This window comes from Dermacentor silvarum, chromosome 8 (assembly GCF_013339745.2).
Source record: "Dermacentor silvarum isolate Dsil-2018 chromosome 8, BIME_Dsil_1.4, whole genome shotgun sequence".
Lineage (NCBI taxonomy): Eukaryota > Metazoa > Arthropoda > Arachnida > Ixodida > Ixodidae > Dermacentor > Dermacentor silvarum.
In genome coordinates this window covers 156,786,415-156,810,341 of record NC_051161.1, presented here as the reverse complement: position 1 = coordinate 156,810,341, position 23,927 = coordinate 156,786,415, and the positions used below count along the sequence as shown (strand labels likewise).

Genomic DNA, 23,927 nt, shown 5'->3' with positions numbered 1-23,927 from the left:
GAATTTATTCGATTCAATTCTTCATAAGTGTTGATCAATCTGTATGAGTTGTTTCAGGCAGGCGTAAAATATCTACTGCATCGGGGTTGTCAGCCCACTAAATTGGTCTGTTCGAGATGAATGCCTTGAGCCAACGTCGTGCTGGACAATGAAAAAATGAACTTAAGTAATTACAGTGCTGAGCAATTATTTCATCAATTTATGACTTGATTCCGGTGTATACGCGTAAAATACCTACCATGTCAGAGTATAGTTGGCCCGATGATTGGCTATTTCGAGATGGCTGCCCTTAGCGAGCTTATCAACTAAACTCTGGAAACATTATAACACTGGTGACACGGTGCCCGAGTTGAACAACACTTGAGCTTTTCATTGGAGCAAGCAATAATTTCTCACAAAGGATGAAGGCCGATTAGATGAAGTCCATATTTACGATTTTACATGATGATGGCCGTAAGCGCTCCTTTTCTTTCACAAAAGCCTGCATCTACAACCTGTGCCGTGAAAGCGAAAAATATCGTCGACCCGACTGTAGCAGAAAGCTACAGCGGAAACCCAATACAGATTGTCTTCCTTGAGGGCTTCCGCATAACTGGTTTTCTACAACCGGTTATGCTTAAAGTCGTAATTTAGAAAGTGCCGAGGATTCTTAGTTCTCGCAATTTCTTGCGGTTAATCTTGTCTCAGCAGCGATGTGTTTCGGAAACTTACCCGCTAGACGACAATTTTCATAGTGCCTCCACTTATTAATATTTCGAAAGCAGAGCGACGGTCACTTTGTATTGAAATTTTTTCGATGGCAGTGTTTCTTTTCTTTCCACTCGGTTATCACATCCATCGTCCGTAGCACTATGGACATTTCAACTGTGCAATCAATAAACACGTGGAGCTGTAATCTCTACAGGAGATTACGCAGTGATTCGGAGCGTGCATGTGGAGACTCGGTGTCCGATCTTGTCTACGAACTAGTCACGGCGACCTAAATGTTCATAAGCTAGATTACAAATTGATATGGTGTTGTCTCTTTCTGTGTATCTCTCTTTTCTGTTGCGAGTACAGAAAAGCCACATGGAAGAGCCTTCTGAGTTTGACTATGAACAGCATCACGCCTGGAGTTGTACGCCGTGCTCTGTCTATAGTTCCTCCGTTCTCCATCAGGAGGGACATGGATTGCTTCGTAAGAACTGGTGCCGGTCAATCGGGATAGTGAGATTTTTGTTCACAAGGTATCCAGCCAATTAAAAACATTGCTTATGAGCAAAACGATTCATTGCTTCCACCGCCATTCACATTAACATTCCGCATTCATAAAGAAATTCGCACCGCAAGAGCGGTTCGTGCAACCTACAAAGGTGCTAGTCGGTCTGATTTGCCAAAGCTATCGGCGGCTGGAGAGCAGTTACCAGGAACGGAAGGCATTTTTAGTTCAGCCCCTGGTTAGGTGGTAATCGTAAGATGCCTGCAACCGCTGCAGGGAGGCTCTTAGTGCGGAGACCGCATTGTTCCTACACTGGCGAAGCTGTGGCCCAACGTAAACCATGTTTCGAAAGAGGAAATAATACCCGAGAGACTCTTGCGCGAACGCATGTCGTCTTGTCCTGAACCAGTGCCTCACCTAACAAAAAGAGCAAAGCTGCGATGTCATTCTTTCTTTAAACCGAAGCTCTCTTTGCCGACATCACCGAGCTTTTGTGTAAGTGCGTAAGTTTCTTGCCGAATAGACGATTTATATAGCACTGAGTGTTGACGGCCAAAGTAGTATCGAAGAGTGCACCTCTGTTTAGTGTAACCAAGCAATAAATCGCAACATAAAACTTGGTCATATAATGTCGACGCCATACGTATCTCTAAATTTTAGAATTTCTCAAGCTTTGGCTACCGTATTCTATGGTCACTCCTGGGTAAACTTACTGCTGTATATGTGTCCTCCCACTAACCGATTCTCTAGAACGCGTATGTGCCACTCTGTCACAAGTGCTACAGAAGCCATAACTATATTTAGATACGTGCCATAGTTACGTGCGCATACACTTGTCATCGCCTTGTTCGTCTTGTTCTCTCGTTCTTGTCCGTGTCTTCTAGCGCTATGACCACCTCTGATGTATCTAACCAACTAGCCCAAAAAGCCATACTTGTCATCGCCATTTTTCTCACGACAAGTGTAATAATATATTGTGTTCGTCCTGGTGGCAGCCGCTGCATTAACACCTCGCAGTGTAAATCCGCCTCAATTGGTGTCTGCGTTTCGGGATAGCTTAAAAATGGTGAAGTTCATAAACATGAACGTTGCATGAGATTAAAGTGGTGACCTGTGCGGCGCCATAAACGTGAGTACTGCACATCATTACGTGCTGAATAGGATGGAACTCAGCACAATTGTACGTATCGCCGTTTGTGTAACAGCATTTACAAAACCGCCTCGCTTCAAACAAGCGCGTTGGATCTACGTAATCAACGTAACTCGTTTCTCTTTTCCTACGGCAGGGGATGCACTCGAGTAACTCAACTCGTGAATTTTAATTTCAAGCGCGAAAACAGGTTTAGCGCAGCTATTTATACCTAAATTTCACGGCGAAAGCGAAGAATTTCTGGGCAATAAACTTTCTTATCAGTAGCCTATTTCCAGCGTGCCTGTTGCCATGATTTAGCGACAAGTGCTATTCTCTCCAACCTGGGAGCCGATCTTTTCTTTTTTTCCCAGTGCATCTCAAAGACGATTTGTCACCTTAGATCGTAATCTTCAACCACTTTCTTGTCATTCCGGAAGAAGTTCCATACGAATGGTATCAGAACAAAAAGTGGAATTGTTCTTGTTGAAGGGAAAATACTTTCAACAGAAATAATACCTATTTTAAAGCGCTTTTGTCATTACATTATTTTTAGAAGGACCCAAATGATGACTACCAAAACAACATACATTACCTTGAATGATCTTATTAGACGTTGTTCTAGTTTCGTACAAAATTTCAAATGAGATTCCGTATGCCCATACTTCCTTGCATCCTTTTTTTAGAACACTGGAAATGAGATCACCAGATGTCCACACAAGTTAGCGTAGTAGAGCAGATAATGAAGATGAACCAAAGTAATTTGTTGTGGCTGCCACTGTTCACGGTATGTTAATGTTTCGATGTTTGGCTGTGTGGAAGGTAAAATGTTGGCCAACTTCCTTTCGTGAGCGAAGTTCTGCGACTCAGGCTGCAGTATTATAACAGGTTCTGTATTTTGTCCTATTTTTCAATAAAGCAGCTTTCCGGTGCAACTTATCTCCATTTCTCCTTAAACTTCCGGTTTTCTACTTTTAAATAAGTTTTTGTCATGAAAGACTCTACCCTTGTACCTGCCTTTTCCGTTACGCTGCTCTGTTTTGCGTAATTTGTGACATGTTCAGTTACATTGTTGCATGTATTGTGCACTGTAGAATACTTTGAGACCTTTTAGAAACAGTACATCGTTTCTTTGTGTTTACTAACGTATTCCTACGATGGACCCTCGGAATGATTAATTAGTAAGTTCATTTCTAATTAATTAATTCGGAAAAAGGGGACGAAAGTGAACTTTTTCTAAGTTGCCCCCATTAAACACGTAGCGGTGAATCTGCCCCCGAATAATATAAAAGGGTCCGCACAGCAGCTTCCTTTACTCGTGGCGTTCTCGGCGGACGTAATTCGGCACTTGAGTCAGTGAAATAGGGCGCCAAGTGCGCGGCGTTGGCCTTCGCACCTGCCGTTTCCCGCGTGCTCTGCGACGACAGGCACAATGCTATCTCCGACCACGCGTATACATGGGCCGTTTCAATGCCTACGGAAACGTTTACAACGCGCTTTCATTTGATTGTCTCGCTCTCGGTGCCTCTCCTGCATCCTCCTCTCCACTTCAACCCTGAACTCGGCGCGACACGTTTCGACACTTCCCTGTCCTCCTCCGTCGAGCGGTGATATGCCGCGCAGCTGAGAAGCGAGAGACGGGACATTCCAGTATCGCGTCAGCAGGTCCCGTGCCCGCACGCGGAGACAAGAAGCGAGCACCGAGTCACGTGAGGTCTAGAGTCCTCCAGTGACGACAGCAGACGTCCACCCCTTTCCCACGCTCTCCCTCTCCCGGCCGGTCCTCCTGGTCTTCCCGGTCCAAATATCATTCCTCGGCGTCGTTAAAACGCGCCCGGACTTCAGTGCGCGAGCTCGTGGACTATTCCCTTTATCGAGGACGACCGCGCGCCGAGCCGTTTCGACAGCACCCGGCGGCTTGTTACGAGCGTCCTTTGCGCGCCCCTCGCCGACGTCGTTGTGGCCCGTCGCTGCATGTGGTTGAGCCGGCCCGTTCAGCCCGGCATCGTCCCCATCGGCCTGGCCGAAGCACGGCAAGCAGAGCTGGGCGGCGGGCGTGTGGATGCGGCGCCCTTCCCGCTGTGGCGGCGCGCTCGACCCCGCCGACGACCGAAGAGGTAGCTGCCCGGAGCAGCAGCTGCTGACCCGGGAGTGGAACCTTGAGGTCACCGAGTCTCGGCTCCTTCCTGGACACCTCCCCGGGCAGCCATCTCTTCTCGAGTAATCGCGTCACCGAACTGGGCAGACAGAGCTGCTCGAATACTTTATTTCAAGGTAGGTGTTTAGTGAACGGGCGAGGTCGTTGCACCTAGAGTATATATAACGTTCGCAGTGGGTCCGCTGGGGAAAAACGAGATCACCGGTTCGAGTCGTGGTCGCAGGAAGGTCCAGTGCCCAATTTAGACCGACGAAATCGCCAAGATGTCCCCGATGGCCTCTATTCGATTGATTGAAAGCTTTTGTCACAACCCACATAATGTTTTCTGCACACGATAGTTTGTGGGATGTAAGACCGAATGACAAGTCAGAAATTCTCCCTCTGGGATTTTGGCGATCTAAGGCGATCGAACCCTATGCGTGCGATTTCTTTTTGCCCGTGTGCCCAATTCATTCCTTACCTTAGCACACACGCACGTTTCTTACGCTGTAAAGTCTGTCGTCCACAGGGGCCGCGGACAATCAGAGGGCCGCCCCATTTGCCAACTGCACAGTTTCTGCAGCATATATACCGCGCAACGCAACTCAAAATGTCATCAGGCACCAGTGGCTGTCTCATTCCCATAGCTCCATGACTACAAACAGCTATCAGCGCCACCTCCTCGATACAATTAGGGACGCCGACTTGATCGTAAGAATCCTGCGTGATCGCCGCCTTACATGTCAGTCGATGAAGACCACAGTCTCGCTGTTGTCGACTAAATGATTGATTGCCCATTGATCGAAGCTGTCTACAAGTACAGTATGTTGGCGACATTTTGTCGGTGTCACGTACGCCATCATCGTAGTCGCGTCGTTTAATAAATCACTGAAGTGTGTAATTTTTATCTGCCATGCCTGAATGAAAGCGTGACGAACGAACCAAGAGGGTCTGCCCGTTTCCTATTGCTCAAGTTCGCAGACAAATTGTCAATCAAAAGGGTGGCAGTAGCGTAGAATGGGACTATCCAAACCAGTATACATCTATCTGATGACCGTGTTCCATCTAATAACAAAAGAATAGACGCCTTAGAAAATTACAAGAAAATTGTTGCAAGGAGAACATTACGGTATAATAATATACATGAAGCATAGTACACGTCCACCGCGATAGCTGGCTTACAGGTCATGCCGCTTGTTTTCTTTTTATTTTCGTTTAGCGCCTAAATATGGACCGCTTTGCCTAGTAGAACAACTTGAGATAATAAATGCGTTCGGTCTGCTACCCGCCAGTTATTATGCATATTTCGCTTGGCTGGCGTCTTGCGCGCCTAACTGGCGGTTATAAAGAGAATCCCCGTATTAAGAGGGCCAGGTGAGCAGGCGACCACGCGAACTTGAAAAAAAAGAAACATTATATTATTTTGCCAAGTTGTCAAGCCACATTTTACCATCGTATGGCTGGCATTCATACAGAAACAAAAAGATTAAAATTCGCAGCGACTATGCAGATCAGCACACGCTTTTGCATATTTCTTTAGCGCCTGCTACGTGACAAGCGTGCATTTATTTATCACATCTCCAGTATTCCGCCCTTCAACACCAGCTTCTTGAGGCCAGTGCAACACAGTCCAGTTTGTGACGTCACTCGTGGGGGCCGAGGAGATAGCCGCCGTTTCCGGCAAACAGCCCGCGGGAACATTCATTTGAATTTCCGGATCCTCCACCAACGCTGGTACAGCAGTTACGTGCAGTAAACTTCGCAGCATCGATTACGCAGCGCAGCGTCACTGACTTTCGGGAGGAACGCTTTCGTTTTTGGCCATTCGACTGGTGCCGCACAGGCCGATGAATACATCACGTGTTTTCTCTTTACATTCACACCGCGTACCTTCTACCGTGTTGCCAAACTGTTGTCGACAGTTGCTTCTTGTTTTTTTCCATGAAGCACGTCCTTCGATTGTTTTTCTTTCTTTTGCTGTCTGGATGCATCCTCTCTATTGCGTGATAAGCGGAAAAATCGTATGCGGCAACCTGTCCACTTATGTAAAGATTATCCTCCCATTGAGCGGCCCGTGAGAGGCTAATTTTTACACAAGGTCGCAGGCGTCATCGATATAAGACGCGACTCAACCTGGAACGGGTGCTTGCAGTCGATGTGTTTGTTACGCCTTGAGCAAAAGGAAAAGTAACAAACGCAAGGGTTGGCAGGCTGAACTGACACGCATTTGTGACACTTGCCCATATCGCTGTTCGGCCACGCTCCAATCATGGTTATGGTTTTTTACGGGTGTCCACGGTTGCATTCAACGTTCATATAAAAAACTATATCGCCGTTGAAGCTGTCGACCTTAGTGCAGCGTAGGCGAAACTAGAATCATTTATTACAAGAAGAACGTAAACTTTATTTTCAAATCAATCCGATTTGAGTCCGGCGTCTTTTTAGTGGGTCTGGGCACCTGCCGCGGACGCGGTTCCGAGACCTTGTCTCGTAGCGGCTTCCTCGGCTCGCTGGACGACCCAGAGTTGTGCTGTCAGGTTCGAGCTGAGCAGTGCGGTCTTTTAGTGCTAGCGGAGGCTGGCGGTTCAAGAGACGGAGGAGTCGGCACTGCCCGAATTGTTTGTTAAATCCTGACACTCCCATAACATGTGATTAAGCGTGGCAACCTCGCCACACGACGTGCATCTGTTTGTAGTGTACATGTCTGGATACATGGCGTGCATGAGTCTGGGGTATCTGTAAAAATCAGTTTGTAATTACCTGTAGTGTACTGCTTGCGCCCTGTCTAACCTAGTGTGAGGGAATGGGTATACGTGTCTCTGTAACTGTTAGTGTGTCGTGATGTCGTGGAACCTGGTCAAACGGTCCTTCCACGCCTAGACGTCTGCAGTACCACGCGGGGGCTCTTCCTCCGATGATGCTCTGTGAGTGAGGCCTCGAGCAACGCGGTGAGCCGCTTCGTTGGGGGTGCTCAGTCCAGTATGTTTTGAGATCCATAGCAAGTGCCTTCGGTTATCAAAGTCGGCCTCTCCCTGGTGTATGGGATGTCGCTGGAGTATGTGATACGCCTCTTGCGAGATTTGCAAAATTGCGAATTGCCGTTTGCGAATCGCAGATCACATATGCAGCCTTGGTTCGTGTGAGGACCAGTGCTATGGCCGCTTCCTCTGCCACTTCGGCATGTGCCGTGCTCACGGTGACGCTCTTGAGGTGGTTCCCTCGGTGGCTTGTAACTGCCGCCACGAAACTCTTCCTGTCTCGATAACGGGCTGCGACGATGAAGACTGCCTTCTTGTCGTTGGAGTAACTTTGGTTCATGTGCTGTGCTCTGGCTTTACGTCTCCCCGTGTGGTGTTGGGGGTGCATGTTGCCAGGCAATGGTGTAACGTATAGTTGCTCGCGTATGGTTCTTGGAATTTCCACTTTGATGCCGTGCTGCGTGTGGTATGTGATGCCGAGCTTTTCGAGCACGTGTCTTCCTGGTCGGGTTTCCGATAGGCCCTCGAGTTGGGACACTTGTTGCGCCTCCACGAATTCCTCGAGCGTATTGTGTAAGCCTAGTTCTAAGAGCTTAGTGGTGCTGACTCCGGGCGCAAGTCCCAATGCATACTTGTACGCCTTGCGTATGAGAGCGTTGAGCTTGTTCCTTTCCGCAACCGTCCAGTTGTGAAACGCTGTCGTGTACTTTATTTGAGAAATAACGAAGGCTTGTATGGAGTCGTATCACACTGCCTTCGCGCATCCCCGCGTGTTTGTTGGTGATGCGTCGGATGAGCTGCATCGTGCTGGTTCCCTTTGCCGTTATCTCGCGAAGTGCTTCGCCATTGCCGCCCTTGTGTTCTATCATCATGCCTAGTTCCCGGATCTTTTATTAGTAGTTTTTTTTTAGAACTGTGCTGAAGCCAGTGCTGAGCAATATCGAAGATATATGTATCTTAGATACTATCTCATGATATATGATCTAATAGATATACATATACATATATCTAATAGATATATGTATCTTACTCTTTGGGTATCTTCTATCGATCTGTATCATGATACGTCTGGCAAGACGTGTATCAGTATCTGTATTTCCGATACATGAAAGAATATATTATCATGTATCCTAACATACAATATACTGTTATCGCAACTGCTCGGGAAGCACAGCATATAGCTGGTCGGCAAGCAGAGCAGCGGCTCCCATCACTTACAAAAGCGGCAAGCAACAACCGCTGTCAGCGCAGCGCATAAGGGGCTTTCATGTTAAGCAGCTAAAGCAAACCCAATAAATTTTTCGGAATGAAAATATACATTGAGAAATAACGAAAAACATTTTTGGGGTACTAACAGACCATTCATTTAAATGAAACAAAGTTGGTTGGAGTTAAGAAATTTCCAAGCAAACATTTTTGTACATACGCGTTTGCTCCTACATCATATAGATCTATAAATATAAATTTGCGAATGTATCGAAGTATCTTAATATACAAATAGAAAGTATCGTATCGGATACAATAATTGCGGTAGTATCTTGCGTCGTATCATGATACAATTGCAAAGTATCTTTGCCCTGCCCTAGCTGAAACGAACCACTTCGTAACCGAAATGTGGCTGGTGATGCAGCATCTGGCACATTTCAAAGAGTCGACCGGGCAAGGGCAGTTTAATTATGCCACTGCTTTGCGAGGCTAAGACCACCACAAAGGTTTCTTTCTCCTCTTTTACGATTGATTCATTAATATGGAAGTTTACAGCCTAGCAAAAGACACGTACGATAAAGCATGGTTAGCTAACAAGTGAGGAGCCGAATTCACAAAGCTTTTGCTTGCCAAATGCTGTTTGCCACTGAACTGCCACCTTCGCTAATAATCTAGCCTACAACACGATTGGCTTGTATCTGCTCTTACGAGCACTTCTAGTGTAAGAGCTTTGGTGAATACAGGTTGATGTGTTTATGAAGACGCATGACGTTAGTACAGAAACTAAAATGAAGCGAACAGATATAATAACAGTAAGAGTGGCCAGTAAATGCTTCGCTTTGATGTCCGCGTTTATCGGCCATTAATAGCTGTATAAAAATATTTATTTACTTCATGTTCCTTTCTGTAAACATGTCACCAGCTTCAAAAAAAGATGTCCTTATTACAACGTCATGCGCACTTCGGCCGTCCCTAAGTTTTAACTTCTCGTTTTTGGCTGCATGCTGAGGTAGAATTGCTGGGCCTGCCTATACATACCATCGCCCCTCCATCTGAGTTACTTGGGGAGAACGAAAATGGCGCTTACCTTGGTGACTCGTGCAATATGCAAACTCCCATCTTTAAACGAAAATTCCATAAAAGAAATCAGTTTACAATTGAAAACTTTATAATCTGCTGTCACAGCTTTAGGAGGTCACATCTCCATGGGAAAGAAAAGACGCGACTGACCCACAATCGCCATTTACAACCGCAAATAAAACCGCAAAAATCACTGCATGCACTATGGTGTAGGAGGTACAGATGTATTCAGCAGGAACGTCAGTAGCACCGATTCAGAGAAGCGTTTTTGTAGCCATACGCACTGCGCGTCTCTGGAGGTGTTACAACCCTCCTCGCGCAGGCCAAGTATGCACCGTCAAAGCAAGGACGAACGTGCCTCGAATGTCCGTGTAATTGCTATCGCCAAAGTTTCGCAGCTTCGCCCGATGGCAAAGCACTGACAGCGATGTGAAGGTTTAGCCCGTTTATCGTTGCATGCACTTGAACTCCTCGTGCGGTGTTCTAAGTATACGCGGATATGACGGTACGTGGATGCGAGATACGTTAGTGCGTCAAAACTTCTGGTACATATAAAAACGAGGGAGATAGAAGAAAGAGGAAAGGCAGGGAGGCTAAACGGAAGGGGAAATCCGGTTTGCTACCCTGCACTGGGGAACGGGGATGGTGGAGGTTTAACACGCCGTGTCCGTAATGGCATCGCACAGGTGCCACTAGCTGCCCGTAAAGAGCGGCGCCAGTGAGATTTTATCACTTACAGATTGCGAGCACTAGGATTTTGTTACACGTTTTAGTAATTTGAGAAGATTTTAGATGAAAAACATGCGCTGTGAATTTTTTTTTCAAATGAGTTCTGGAGTATCCCGCAAGGTAGAGAAATATTAATGAAAGCGAAAATTGTGATCCCCCAGAATGTAGCATGAAGCAACGAAGTTTCCTTTATAGCTTCATGTTACAATCTGCCGGATGACAATTTTCGCTTTCATGATTCACTGCTTTGTTTGCGTGCTGCAATTCCTAAACATTCTGAGGAACAATTCAGTTAAGAAGATAAGAGTTGGTTTGAGCAACTATGGTGGTTGAATGATGGAGCGTCTAGCTAGCATATACGGCATAGGTAAACATATCGCATACATATACGTAAATATATACGGAACACCGAAATGCGCCTACAGTGGCCATATACTGCTGTCGCAATAATAATAATAATAATAATAATAATAATAATAATAATAATAATAATAATAATAATAATAATAATAATAATAATAATACTGCAACGAAACGCCGTCCACTGCTATAACTGCGAATCGAACTCGTGCTCCTTCGACAATGTCACGTTAGGAGCTCGACGCGCATGGTAATTTGTGCGGGGCTAGGCGTCCCAACATACTCAGAAAGTGGAGGCGTCGTTGCGTGCATTTAAGAGGCTTCATTGAATACATATCCTCGAAAACGCAAGCTGGTTTGAGAAAAAAAAACTATTACAGCAAAATATTTACGGTGCTCTGAGGCTTGCCAGTACTTTTTCTATAGTTTCCATGTCCAGGCCTTTCCTTTAACGGAAAACAATAAGTAAAAAATGTCACACCAGTAGAGCTTCAGCGCTCCGCTAAGCGCCAAATCCTAATCAAACCTCGGCCGCAGGATTTCCAACGTTCTAATTTAGGCTGTGGAATTTCTAGCAGCGCTGAGACTTCAGCGACTATCCTGGCTATGAACGCATTAATTGCGGCAGCAGCTGTTTTACACAGCTGAAACTACCAGCGTCTCAAGGACAACTTGTTGTTGTTGCCTAATAAACCTGGCGCGTACATCCCCTAGGGGGAATTGCCCAAAATTAGGTGTGTAAACGACAAGTAATGGCTTCATGTTCCAGCTAACTCGATAAGAACCAACGCCAATATAAAAAAGAAGAATAAATGCCGCATGAGGTAAATAAAACGTGAACAGGTTTACTAAAGATGGAGCCGCGAGCGAAAGATGGAAATATGTTTGTTTATAATTTCGAAAAATGTGCTTAAGGCTTCAACATTCTTCCAGTAGCAAAGTATAGTTGTGAAATCGCGCCAAAAGATAAAGCAACGAGAGCCGAGGGGACCTACACGCGAAAGGGGTAGCTCTAAGGCCCGTATTCACAAACAGAACTTACCCTTAACTTATGACTTAAGTAGCCGGTCGATGCTTCACGCGTTTCATAGACCAATCTTGTACTTAAGGTAAACTTTAATCGACACTTGGATGCCGGAAAGTAAAGTACAGCCACTGGCAACCTTAAGTGCGACTTTCGCTACTCCCGCCCCGCAAGCAAGATGGCCGACTGCTACGGCAGCCTCGCCAACTTTGCCGATTTCGCCGGACGTGTGCACGGTATTACGGAGGATGAGGCATACCAATACGCTTTTTTTTTTCTTTTCTTCCTTTTTTTCTTTTTGTCCATCGTCCATGCGGGTTGAAAACACAAAACACACACTCTCTACGCACAAACACCGCACATTTTCAGCAATAACCCCCCCCCCCCCCCACACAAAAAAAAAATAGTCGGGATGGCACCACACAACCGCTGTGGCTGCGAGAACCAATGTGAACTTGTGGACAGACGAGTGTGAGTAAAGCGCTAAAACCAAACTAGTTCTTTGTATTTTACCCAGCAGAATGCGCGTGCAAGCACTGCAGCATTTGTATCTGCATTACTCTGCTGCAAAAATATATTTTTTTTACAATTCAACCTATCGTACACGTAAATTATTTACGTATCCTCGACACCAGATGACATATTTGACCCGAAAAGTGATACTTTCGAAAGTGATACTTAAGTGCCGTTTTTGACGTACTCTCCTAAAACTTTCCTAACACTTGTACTAAGTATGTTTTTCTTATGGAAGCGTACTTTCGGCACAAGAGCTAGAAAAACGTGATTCAAGGATTCTGCATCCTCGCATGAAGTACAACGGTTTGACGATGTTATCCTACACATGCTCATGAAGAGCTACGTTACTTTATGTCGGGTTATGAACGATCAAGCTTCGCTTTATTTCCACTGTCCTCCATTGCAATTAATGATGTCTAAGAAAATCTATTATGTCTCGAATTCACTACAGTCGAACCCGGATATATAGAATCTGAAAGGGATCACAAAAAAGTTTGGTATGTAAAACAAATTTTATTCAAAAATTTTCAGGAGGATTTTACTACTCTTCGTTATACACAATAATTCGTTGTACATGAGTTCGATATATCCGCGTTCGACTGTATTTCTGTTAAGTAGAATGAGTTCATTGCTAAAGTTGCTGGACTGCGCTGAACGCGATATTTTGGTATAGGCTGATCCGTCCTTGTTTTAAAAGTAGGAGACCGACATTTCTTAAAAACTCCACGTAAGCCAACATCAGGGCAGATGTGAATAAACATGTCGCTAATAATGGCGAAGCTTTCATGTATACCGTTATCAGGCAAACAGAAAGAGAGAATGATATATATCTATATGATGGCTCGAACCATATTTGGCGAAGCGGGCAAGGTGAGGGAGACCGGGCTAAGTGTCTCACTGGCAGTGGGAGCTTCGCATGGGAAGCTGCATAGTGAGCTAAAGAGACACCAAAGAGAAACACTGAATCAGTTTAGATTTACAAAGCATTCTTGACGAATCCTGCTTTCGTTAATTTCGTGGTAACGGGTTGATTTTCGCGCCTATAGGCCCCAGGGCCGGTATACGTCACCGTGACCGCACAGACTGCACCGTTTGTTAGTTTCGTTGCATTTTGGCCATTGTTGTTCACTAAAAGTTCTTAAAATTTCCTAACTTATGTTTTTGGCTCCTTTAGAAAAGACTTTAGAAAAGACTCGAAATTTTTTTTTCGATCAAAATTTAACCGGGCCCGAGCAGACGGCTTCAAAATTCGCGACGTCAAGGTGACCTGAGGCGGCAATTTCAAGGCGGCGTTTACCAAGCGCCCTCTCGCGGCAAGAGCAGCTTCTTTTGGCACTGTGGAAGAGTTGTTTACGAATACAGCGCACATCAATATTTCTCTTTAGAGTCCCTTTAAATGTCTCTCGGACGTCAGCCAGCGTCTGGACTCGGTCCTCAAACGACGTCACTGCATTAGGCCGGCAATTGCCCCAAAATGTATTTAGTCCTTCCCGTTCCCACACGGGATACCGTCAGATCTGGGGTCATTGGAGATCGCAGGGAAGGGCCTTCGTCCTGCAGTGGACATAAATATAGGCTGATGATGATGATGATTCCCACACGTGGCGGTGAACACTTGGAAACCATTGCGCATGCATAGCATTTACCTTGAGTAGGCGAGTGCGGGCGATCGCTGTCATTGGGTTGCTTTCGCCACGGTCATAAGGCGATGATGTCGCATCTTATGGCGTACTCTGCTCTGGCCTATACCCTGACTTGTGGTCCTCGAGGTATGCCCCTTCGGGAAGAGTGTCGTCACATCATTACTAAGTGGTTGAAAAATACGAACCCATTACACGGAGAGCATTCGTAATCGCAGTGTGCTGATCGCAGTTCACTTATGCCTCGGAAACTGAGAATAGTTCTGGCCTGTTCACAGCTAAAAATGACAAATCAGACAGCACTCCGCGATCTGTACTCTGACTGCCGTAATTGATGGTTTTCCTTGTGCTTCTAAGCTTTAAAACCACTTCTGAAAGACTGCTCCGAAAGATTTGCATATAAGTCATGTATTGTATATATAATAAATAAGCATTCGATATTATAAATAATTCAAGCATATTCGTAATTCCTAGTCGCACGTATCAAAAACGGGAAATTAGCAGCCCCTTTATTTTTTCATTTAGTGCTTTCTAAGATTCCTTTACTAAATTTGCTAAAACAGCTACGTTTTAATGTACAACATTCACGATCATACTATAAAAATGTTTAATTGACTAAAATTGATTAGGTATTGATACTTCAGTTAGCTGACAATTAAAATAATAATAATAATAATAATAATAATAATAATAATAATAATAATAATAATAATAATAATAATAATGACATTAAAATGACAGACAGACTTCACTCACTCTGGAGGTATAACCCGTTCCTCTGACGAAAAAAATCGGCCGATCCCGAAGGCGGTGGCACGTAGCATAGCGTCTAAAAGCACTCGCTGTCAATGAATCCGATAAACTGGCACGTGACGAACGCGCAAGGCGTTTCAAAGAGCGAGTTTGGCACGACAGAGGCATGCGTGCGACCATGGCCCCATCGTTTGAGCATTGGGCTGCTGAGGTTGGAAAACAGAGGTTCAATCCCACCGGCGGTCACGCATTTCATACACACTAGGCGAACACGAAACCGATTATGGTCTGCCGATTGTTACCGACGGGAGTTTACAGGAAGGAAAACGTTGTGGCGAACGCTTTAAAGGAAGAAAAACGCTGTCGCCAACAGTCGGCAGCCCAAAATCGGTGTCGTGTCGGCCTAGTGTGAATGAGCCTTTAAAGAATTACTATCGGTCGACTTCACCCTCTTACGAGGCACCCAACTAAATATTCGAAGTGGGTTGAGCGTCGCGAGGGCATCACAGTGTGCACGAAATCGTAAGTTTTGTACGAGCTGTAGAAACGGCACTTTGATGAACGAAGAATGCGCGAGGTAGCTTGCGACGCACGCGCAGCTGTCGAGACATCACAATCTAAGTACGCTACAGCATAATAGCAAAGTTAGCGGTGCTAAGTTATGGCTTATCTATTGTTGTTTTTTTTTTTTTGCTAATGTTGTTAGGGAGGAGTGAAAGTATCGTTGCTTATACTTCGCCCAGCTGTAATGGTCGTCATGGACGAACGGAAATACACACGTAGATAATATTTACAATGTAAGGATTAAGTCGGTTTGCAAAATATGAAAACAGAATTTTCGACCATGCGACGCAAACTCGGTTGGCCTATTTATGTATTTAAAAAAAATAACTGAGGGACGGGTGATGACACATTGGTACAACATCAATGAAGGAATCGACTCAGTGCCCAGACCAGAGCATTCCGCAAATTCCACAGCGAAGAGTGAGGGAGTACGAACTTTATTTAGGTCCTGAGGAGAAAGAATTAAAGCGGGGCCGGAGGCCCCGCCAATCTATCCGGTGGCTCCACCCACCGTCCACAGCGAAGACGAAGGCCATGCAGAAACAGTGAGACAAGTGGAGAGAGGGAAAATAATTTCTTCAAGTTCACTGCTTATCGCAGCAAATGGCTGCAAATGGCAAATGAATGCAAATGCAAGAAAGTCCGAGTCTGTCGTTCTTATGCAGCCCCGATTGTGTTCAGGGAAAAGATACTGCGCAAAATCAGACAAGCACGAGAGGGCCAAAGACGCGGAGAAACGCAAGTGATGGAAGCGTTTTATGTCGCCTCAAAACATAATCCGCGTAAATGATAGGTCAATGTTTTTGTTTGGTAGCGAGAGAGAGAGAAACAACTTTATTTAAATTAAGACCATGCTTGGTCATTGTGGGTGGAGCCCCTCTTCCAGGGCCCCACTGGCTATTGCGGCGCGCCGGGCCTGGTCGAGGGTCGCCAATTGGCTTCCCAAGTCCAGTTTGGAGAGTCGCGCCTCCCACGACCAATTGCTAAGTGTATCGTCAAGTAGCGGCGAGACAGCCTCTGGTAGCGAGAAGATGTTCTTGCGTGGCATGTTGCAGTGAGGCAATCATTTAGCACACATCCCACCAGTGTTTTATTGCGAAAGTATTATATGCCGCATCACGCGAAAATCCGGCGTCGTAGTTGGCGGCGTAACCGTATGATGGTGCTAAAAATGGCTGACGGGGCAAAGAGTGAACACACGTCAAAAATGTTCGAATTGACGTCAAATTTCTAAGGGAGGTTCCATAAAGAAAGTAAATTAATGCCCTCGAAAGGAAACCTGATAAATTTCATTCTGCATGGGTGGGAATCGAACCCGGGCCTCCGTGGTGCCAAACGAGCACGCTTTCCCGGCCGATGCCACGGTGACTTTTTTTTTTCTGTATTGCCGACTTTGACATTATACACCAACAAAAACACAAAAACACCAACAAATCACAAAAGATAAACCGTGTCAGGAAAATGCTTGCTGCCACGTCATATTAATTTTTTTTTCAATGCTGCCAATTCGCCCAACTTGGGAAGGAACCAGCCGTACAAACTTGTTCGTGCCCGTAAAGAAAGGTGGTCTTGGTCTAGCACATTTACTTGTGCGACAAGTTGTGTCGCGTTTTATGTACCCGTCGCGATCAGAACGATATGTTCCTGCGAACAGTCATGCAAGTCCGTTTATGTCGTCAACTTCCAGGACGCCACGGTGACCCCGTGGTTCTGGGGCGCGATCGGAGATATTTGTTCGAAACGCGTTCTGTTCAGTTGCTGCAACGTCACAAAGTGGCAGTATGCAAAATGTGGGACAACCGGAGGGAGAGAGCAGCCAGTCGGCAAGTGGTGAACCATTCCGTAGCCGCAGCCGCCGTTTGGATCTAATCCAATCCACCAGACGTGCCATGCGAAGCCGTCTCGTAGCGAGCGGATGACCGCTCGAACTTCACATTTCTCATCGCATTGTGCTCCTAGCAGACGACGTGCTCTTAATCAAAACGATTGACATGAGCGTGTCGTCATTTTGACGTCACCAAAAACGACAAACTCCTCGGACCTTTGTCGACCGGGGAGTTCACCGCTTGCCGACTGGCTGCACTCTCCCTCCCGTTGTCACAAATCTTCCATAATGCCACTTTGTGACGTTGCAGCTAAAGCCCCTCCATACTACTACCGCTGTGAAGCTGATGCAGGGGGTTTAGTTGCAGCAACTGAACAGAACGCGAAATTAGCAAAGATCTCCGATCGCGCCCCTGGTTGACTAAAGGTGTGCCTAGTGCGTGCGTCATTGCACACGTCACGTCGCAGACTGAACGCCGCTGTGTGGTCCTTTCACAACTCGGAATTAAATAAAATTACTTGAAAGTTGTCTCTTGTCCGTGTGTCCGCCCTCTCGTGCCGGTCTGTTTTTGCGTCGTATGTCTTTTTTACGCATTATGAACCAACTAGCCCAGCAACAAGTTTTATTGACCTGGTGGTGTTGTTTCTCGATAGCAAAATACTGCGCTCCTAAAAACTCCGCGTCACTTTCCCTGTCCGCAATTCATCGCTCTCGCTGCGACAGCTGGAAGATAATCCGCACGACAACAAAATGACGTGATATTCCCCGAGCCGCATAAACGCTGCCCTTTTAGTGTTTTTCCCGATGTTCCATGCCGCCCCCTGATTATCTCTGGACTTGTGCCTTTCCCACTCTATCACTTCAGTAAAGTCTAATCTGTGGTGGGATGTTGGACACGTGTGTAAACACAACTTATCTCGCCATGTAGAAGCCGCGGTCAAAAACACATTCTTTTGTTCTGGCCATTCGCTCTCGCTGCACGTGGCCACAGACGCGTGCGAAGAGCGGAAGGCCGCACTGCTCAGAGTCCATGCAGCTAAGCGCGCACTGCTGAATCCAAGCACGCTGTCATGTGGGATGATGGACAGCTGGCAACGATGGGCGCACTGCCAACATGTTGCGAAATCACGCGAAAAACCAACACTAGTGCAATTTTTACGCAAGAGCAGCTACCTGCTGGCCGCCAAATTTATGCGCTCTTAATAAATGTGCGTACTTTGCGGGAAGCTGTGCGAAACACTTAAAACAGCTTGGCATGACTCAAAATTTGAATCCTGGTTTCGAAGGAGCATGTATGAGTATGAGCCCCTGTTGTTTATCGCAATATAGTGTTGGCATGCTTCCCCGTAAGAGAAGCACAAAAGATGCGAGATATTGTGAGCGTTTTTCGCGGATATCGCCGTCGTCATCTGTAAATACGACTCATCATCTTGTGTGCGCGCTATTCGTGCATATCGTCGTCGTCATTTCTACATACGACTCATAATCAACGTTTGGCTCGTGTGGTGCTTCGGCTCTGTCTCGGGCGGCTGCTCTGAAATAAAAGCAAAGCATCGGTCGACGTCTCACAATATTAATACACGTCGCCCTTATCAAACGTCAACGCGTAAAAGCCCTTTCAGCAAGCTTATACCGAACAGCCTCGGTTCGCTAAAGCCGTCTCGAGTGACCCTTTATGGAGTTCTTATTTACACTGAGAGTTTATTACTGTAGGCAATTTCGTTTTTCGACATGCACGCATCCTCTCCGACAACACGAACCTAGTGCTGCAGAACAGCCGGCACAAAGCAGTCGTGCGATTCCACGTGACACCATCACCGTTGCTCAGCTTGACAGCTTCCCTTTGCAAGGCGACTGCCTTCAGCATCACAATTCGGACCCCGTATCTCGAAGCACTTGCTTGTCGTTGTTGAATGCAGACAGCCCACTTTTTGCTTCTCCGTCAAAGGAAGAAGCGCAGCCTACGTAACGACACTTCTTTCGACAGTCTCCTAACGCCGTTCTTGTCTTGTGTGTGTCTCATGAATTACTTCTGGCCTCTACATTATTGTTGTGTCACATGGTATAATGAATCACGCCTTTATTGATAATGCTGTAGCAGTCATTCCATACACAAAGATTCACGTGAACATATTCGCATAAAGTAACTTAGAGACAAAGGCAACTTTTATTTTTTTCGCCATACACGTGCCACACGTGACGTTAGAAGTTTTACCCTATTTTCGCCTATGTGGGCCGTTATTCCAGAAAGAAAGTTGCCCATCGACTGCCACGATAGGTAGTAGCTTGCCGTAAAACAACGTGTAGTAACTCTTCACTGTTCAACATTTAACTAGTCGTATAGTACACGTCGTCGAAAAGCGTGAAGTCACTGACACTTGACAAATTTCAGGTAAGCGCCACCTCCGGTTCTTCGCTCCCAGTTTTCGGCCTTCCTTTCACCAAGCGTATATTTGGACTAAGACTGTCCTTTTAGCAATTACAGAGTGCAGTGAACAAAGAAACACGAAATTTATATCGGGAACGGCTGCTTACATGCAGGGCGATCATTTTTAATTTTTACGGAATTTTTAAATATCGCCTGTGGCAGATAGCACTGTTCTTGTCCTTGAGGTGGATTATTTGAAGAGGCGAGCATTACTAGCACTAGAAATGGAAATAAATATTCAAATATATAACATAATTGGCTAATTAACTTCCTAGGTAATTACATTACGGCCCACATTGCAATTTACAAATTGTAACCGGTGAGTTCGCTAAACACATCCATTTGAAATTAATTTCCAGGATGACACCAGTTTCGAGATATTATTTCCCAAATTGTGGGATGAAACACATAGGCGTTCCCGTTACCTTTATGCTTCAATGCATAAAAGAGCGTTTTGTTAAAAAAGTAAGTGGACTAACAGTCCGTTTTTACGAGTTTAATGGCGCATAACTCGAAAGTAATGTCATCCTAGAATGATAGCCGCACAAACTCGCAAGCTACCATTCGTAAATTGCAATATGTGTCTTAAACGAATGAATTCTGAAGGTAATGAGTGAATTTCTAGTAATTGGTTGAATATGTGTTTTGATTTTTTTTGTTCAAGTAATGTCCGTCGCTCCGGACAATGTCGGTCAGTAAGTAGAATTGTGCTGTCTACAACAGGCGATTTTTAAAAATTCCATAAATCTCTAAATATGAGTGTCTTGCCTGCGGTGAACATACGAAATACAGGTCTGTCTACATTGTCGTCTTGGTGGGGTAAGCAAATAATGGAGAATGCATCCATCATGGTGGGTACCAAATGTTGCAAATGGTTATTAAAACTTGTTGCTTACTACAATAATCGCTCAGATATTCAAATCAAACATAACAAGTGTGCTGTATTTCTTACACTCTTGTCTTGAAGTTGTATAGGCGAAGAATTGTTAAAAATTGACCCATAATCGTTCCACCTCCCTGCTAAAGAAGACGAACCTGTGCTTTCGCCGAAAGTTACCACGACCACCGAAGAATCGCAGGAAGGCGCGGTCACACGGCTACGTCTTGTTGCATTGCTGTCCATGTAGGTACATATCACGCACCATGCGTCTAATCATTAATATGCTTCAGGGATATGTGCACTAAGTCACAGTTGCGGTTGTGTATGTGCCACATTCTGTCCTTGCTGAGCTCGGCGATTGTACATCGTTTGTAATCGTAACAGCGAAACTAAATTATCCATACGAGGAATCATATCCTGCTTTTCTGTGCTATAAGGTATACGATTTATTTAGGTAATTAACACTAATTGTGCGAGTGAAACTCTACTTATTCGCTTTACAGCAACTATTGCTATGCATAGTGCAATTTCGTAATTGAAACCGGGTGGTCATTTCCATTTTGTAGAAATTCTGATACGCATTAGTTTCAACATATCCAACCTTAATATGTGCTACACATTCGCATTCCATTCATACTCCGCGACTACGGTTTGTGGCTCGGTGGCAAGAACAAGGGAATCCAAGAGGATATGTAAAAGCGTCACTGTATAAGTAGTAGGAAAGGAAAACTTAATTTACGTTCAATAACTACGTCTCCGTAAAAATATGCATTACTATATATCATACGTATGCGCGTTTGTGTCTGATTTCCACACTGAATGTGGAGAAATAGAGCACCAAATCACTAGCCCACATGGCGACACTGAATCCACTAGCTTTGCCAATATTGTTCGCTATGGAGCTATGCTGAGAACAATCAACTAGCGTGACGGAAACCTTTGTTTCTATTACTTTACTGCGATCTTCAGCGTCCGAAAGCCGAGTAGCTAGGGAAGCGTCGTTATGCAAAGAACGCGTCATATCAAGTTCGACGTTCAAACAATGAAGTGCTTCTTGCTTGGAAATAGACAAGTGCTGTAAAGAAATATCAACAAATTTGTTTTTCGCATATCTTTGGTTTATTTTCCACCTTATCATCAGAAAGAAACAAAATATATGATGCTGTCGCACTTCAGTTTTTGCTAAAGTCCGTGCTATTCAACGCCGGGACGCTGTATCCGTGCAACAAATATCAATCGAAATTTAAAAGTAATTCGGCCTCCTTGGCGACATGATCTATATGCACAAGCTCGGCGCCATGGTTTTTCCTTCGATGCCAAAGAAAGTTGATAGTATTTTAAGACGCGATGCGCAAAGAAACCTTTTAAAAAATATATGTTAAGTGAAACGCTGTTGTATATATAGGTAGCTGACCGAAACTCTGAGCCTCGGCACGACGGCGTCCCGAGTAAAAAGAGAGACCGAGAAGCGTTTGTTTTCTTTGCCCATTTACACGAAGCTTCTGTAATCACCCTTGAGTAATAACCTGTAATCACCCGTTGTCGCCTATACGCAATTCGTCCTTGTTCGCAAGGTTGCATTGCGCAGTGGCAGCAAAAGCAGCTAGATATATGCTGCCATAGTTTTAGAACTTCAGTGCATCGGGTTGGGTGTTTTGTTCCGCACGATACGTGCAAATAGCATCGCAAAAAATCCGGCGCCATTGGTGACGTTATGTTTGCTGGGTGGCGCTGTGACTTAGGGAAGCATTGGCACGTACTTAAGTCACGTGCGTCGAACGCTCGAGCGCACGATAAACCACGCGAGAGCCATTATGTGTCAGGCGCTTGTAGCACCGCACGCGCAATGTGTACGCCGATTAAGTTACCAGACAGCCGTTAAAAACAGCGGCAGCAGTCGTTATAGTTGCGCTGTTTGGCTGGACGCCATCGGCATGCGTTTGAGCCGCTCATGGTATGCCGGCACAACGAGTAAAACCTACAGACAAGAGGGAAGCCAGCTCGATCGAGAAGCTTGAGCAACTGCTTGGCTGTAATACCAAGTGGTGAATTGAAGGGCTTACCTTCAAAAACAAAAGCAGATAGCGTGTAGGTCAGGCTGAGCCAGTGATCCGCGATTAGAGCAAAAAAAAAGGAAAGAGGGAGGAAGGTGGGGGCAGGCTCGGTGGAAGCTCATAACGCTTAGACGTGTCTGTTTCTGGTTTTGCTGTGTCTGTCCTTTCCGTTACGCTGTCGCCAGACCATTTTCTCATCCGCAATCTCGCCATATGTGACGAAGGGAAACGAAACTCTGTTCACCACGGCCACTAAGGACTGACCATATGCGCCTGCGGCATTGTGCAGTCTGGAACCAGACGTAATAGCCATCACTCAACAAGTCGGGCTGACAACTTTCGCGGAGTTTTGTGAGCCGCACACACTCTGCAGAATGGTGGTGTCTGTGCGTGTATCTCGAAGGCCACAGCTGGCAGTATTGCTGTCGCTCACGAAGACTTTGTTTTGCGGATCGCAATAGAGTGAGAAGAGGGAGGCGTCCCCTGTGACAACCTGCAGCAGACGAGTTCAGAGCCAGAAGAAATGGTGCCACTCTGTTGACCTGTTCCTTTTCTTTCTTTCTTTTCTTTTTTTGGGCGTTGCATCGTTCTTGCGCTACATAAAATCAACAAAAAAGTGTTCTTGCCGGGCGTTTTGGCGCCATGGAGCAATCAATGCATGGGGCGCCACAGTGGATGGCAGATTCCTTCTGAAGGAATTATTTCCCGTGCAGAGGAAGTCTCCCTCCAGAGACAACTAACTCGGGCTTAATCTTCCCTTACCTGAACCTGGGGTCCAGCACCTAAAGGCCCCTTGAACTGTCCATAGTGGGCTGTTCCGGCATCTACCGTGGACATTCACAGCAAGTTGTGACTCAGGAAGTAGGACTACTCGAGAGAGAATTATTAAGAGCTGTCGAACTGCACGAAAGTTATACGCGTTGGCTCGTTGGCGATAACAACGCTGAGAGAGTTTTGCGATTTCGACATGGGGAGTGCCCATCCACGATTTCATTTATACACCCATGCATGCAAACGCTACCGGGCAAGCTGCCTGAAAAAAAAAAAAAAAAAAAAGATGAATCGCGTATTCCTAGGCCCGCCAGCGTTGCTCCGCCAACTCTTTATGCAGCTCGGTGTTAACTATAGTGGAAGTTATTACTGAATAACGTAATCGACGTTTTAGTGCACCAGCTCGGTGTTTACAAATGTCGACCACGTACGACACTCTGAGTGGATCGCGTGCACTAATCGTGACATGGTGTGGCATGTGACAAAATAGAATGCGACATAGGACTGTTTATAATACTTGGCAGACCGGTGGAAGTTCATGAAGATGGCAATGACAAAACTAGATGCACACAAAATCTTTCTATGTACGTGATTTATATTGAAATTAAATACAGGGATTTTACGAGCCAGAACCACGATATGATTATCAGGCACG

At 45.6% G+C, this 23,927-nt stretch overlaps 1 protein-coding gene across 5 annotated transcripts in view; it reads left to right on the top strand.

Annotated features, from left to right (window-relative positions):
* The window catches only part of LOC119461789 (solute carrier family 41 member 1-like), a 299,478-nt gene that overhangs the window by 210,466 nt on the left and 65,085 nt on the right, over nt 1-23,927 (top strand). The window contains exon 1 of one of the 5 annotated variants that reach the window (XM_049672180.1): nt 4,140-4,601. The exons of 3 other annotated variants lie outside the window; for them this stretch is intronic. The gene's annotated coding sequence lies outside the window, so the exon portion shown is untranslated. Of the gene's footprint in view, nt 1-4,139; nt 4,602-23,927 lie in introns of those variants that run through there. One more of the 5 variants, XM_049672183.1, reaches the window with a different exon arrangement.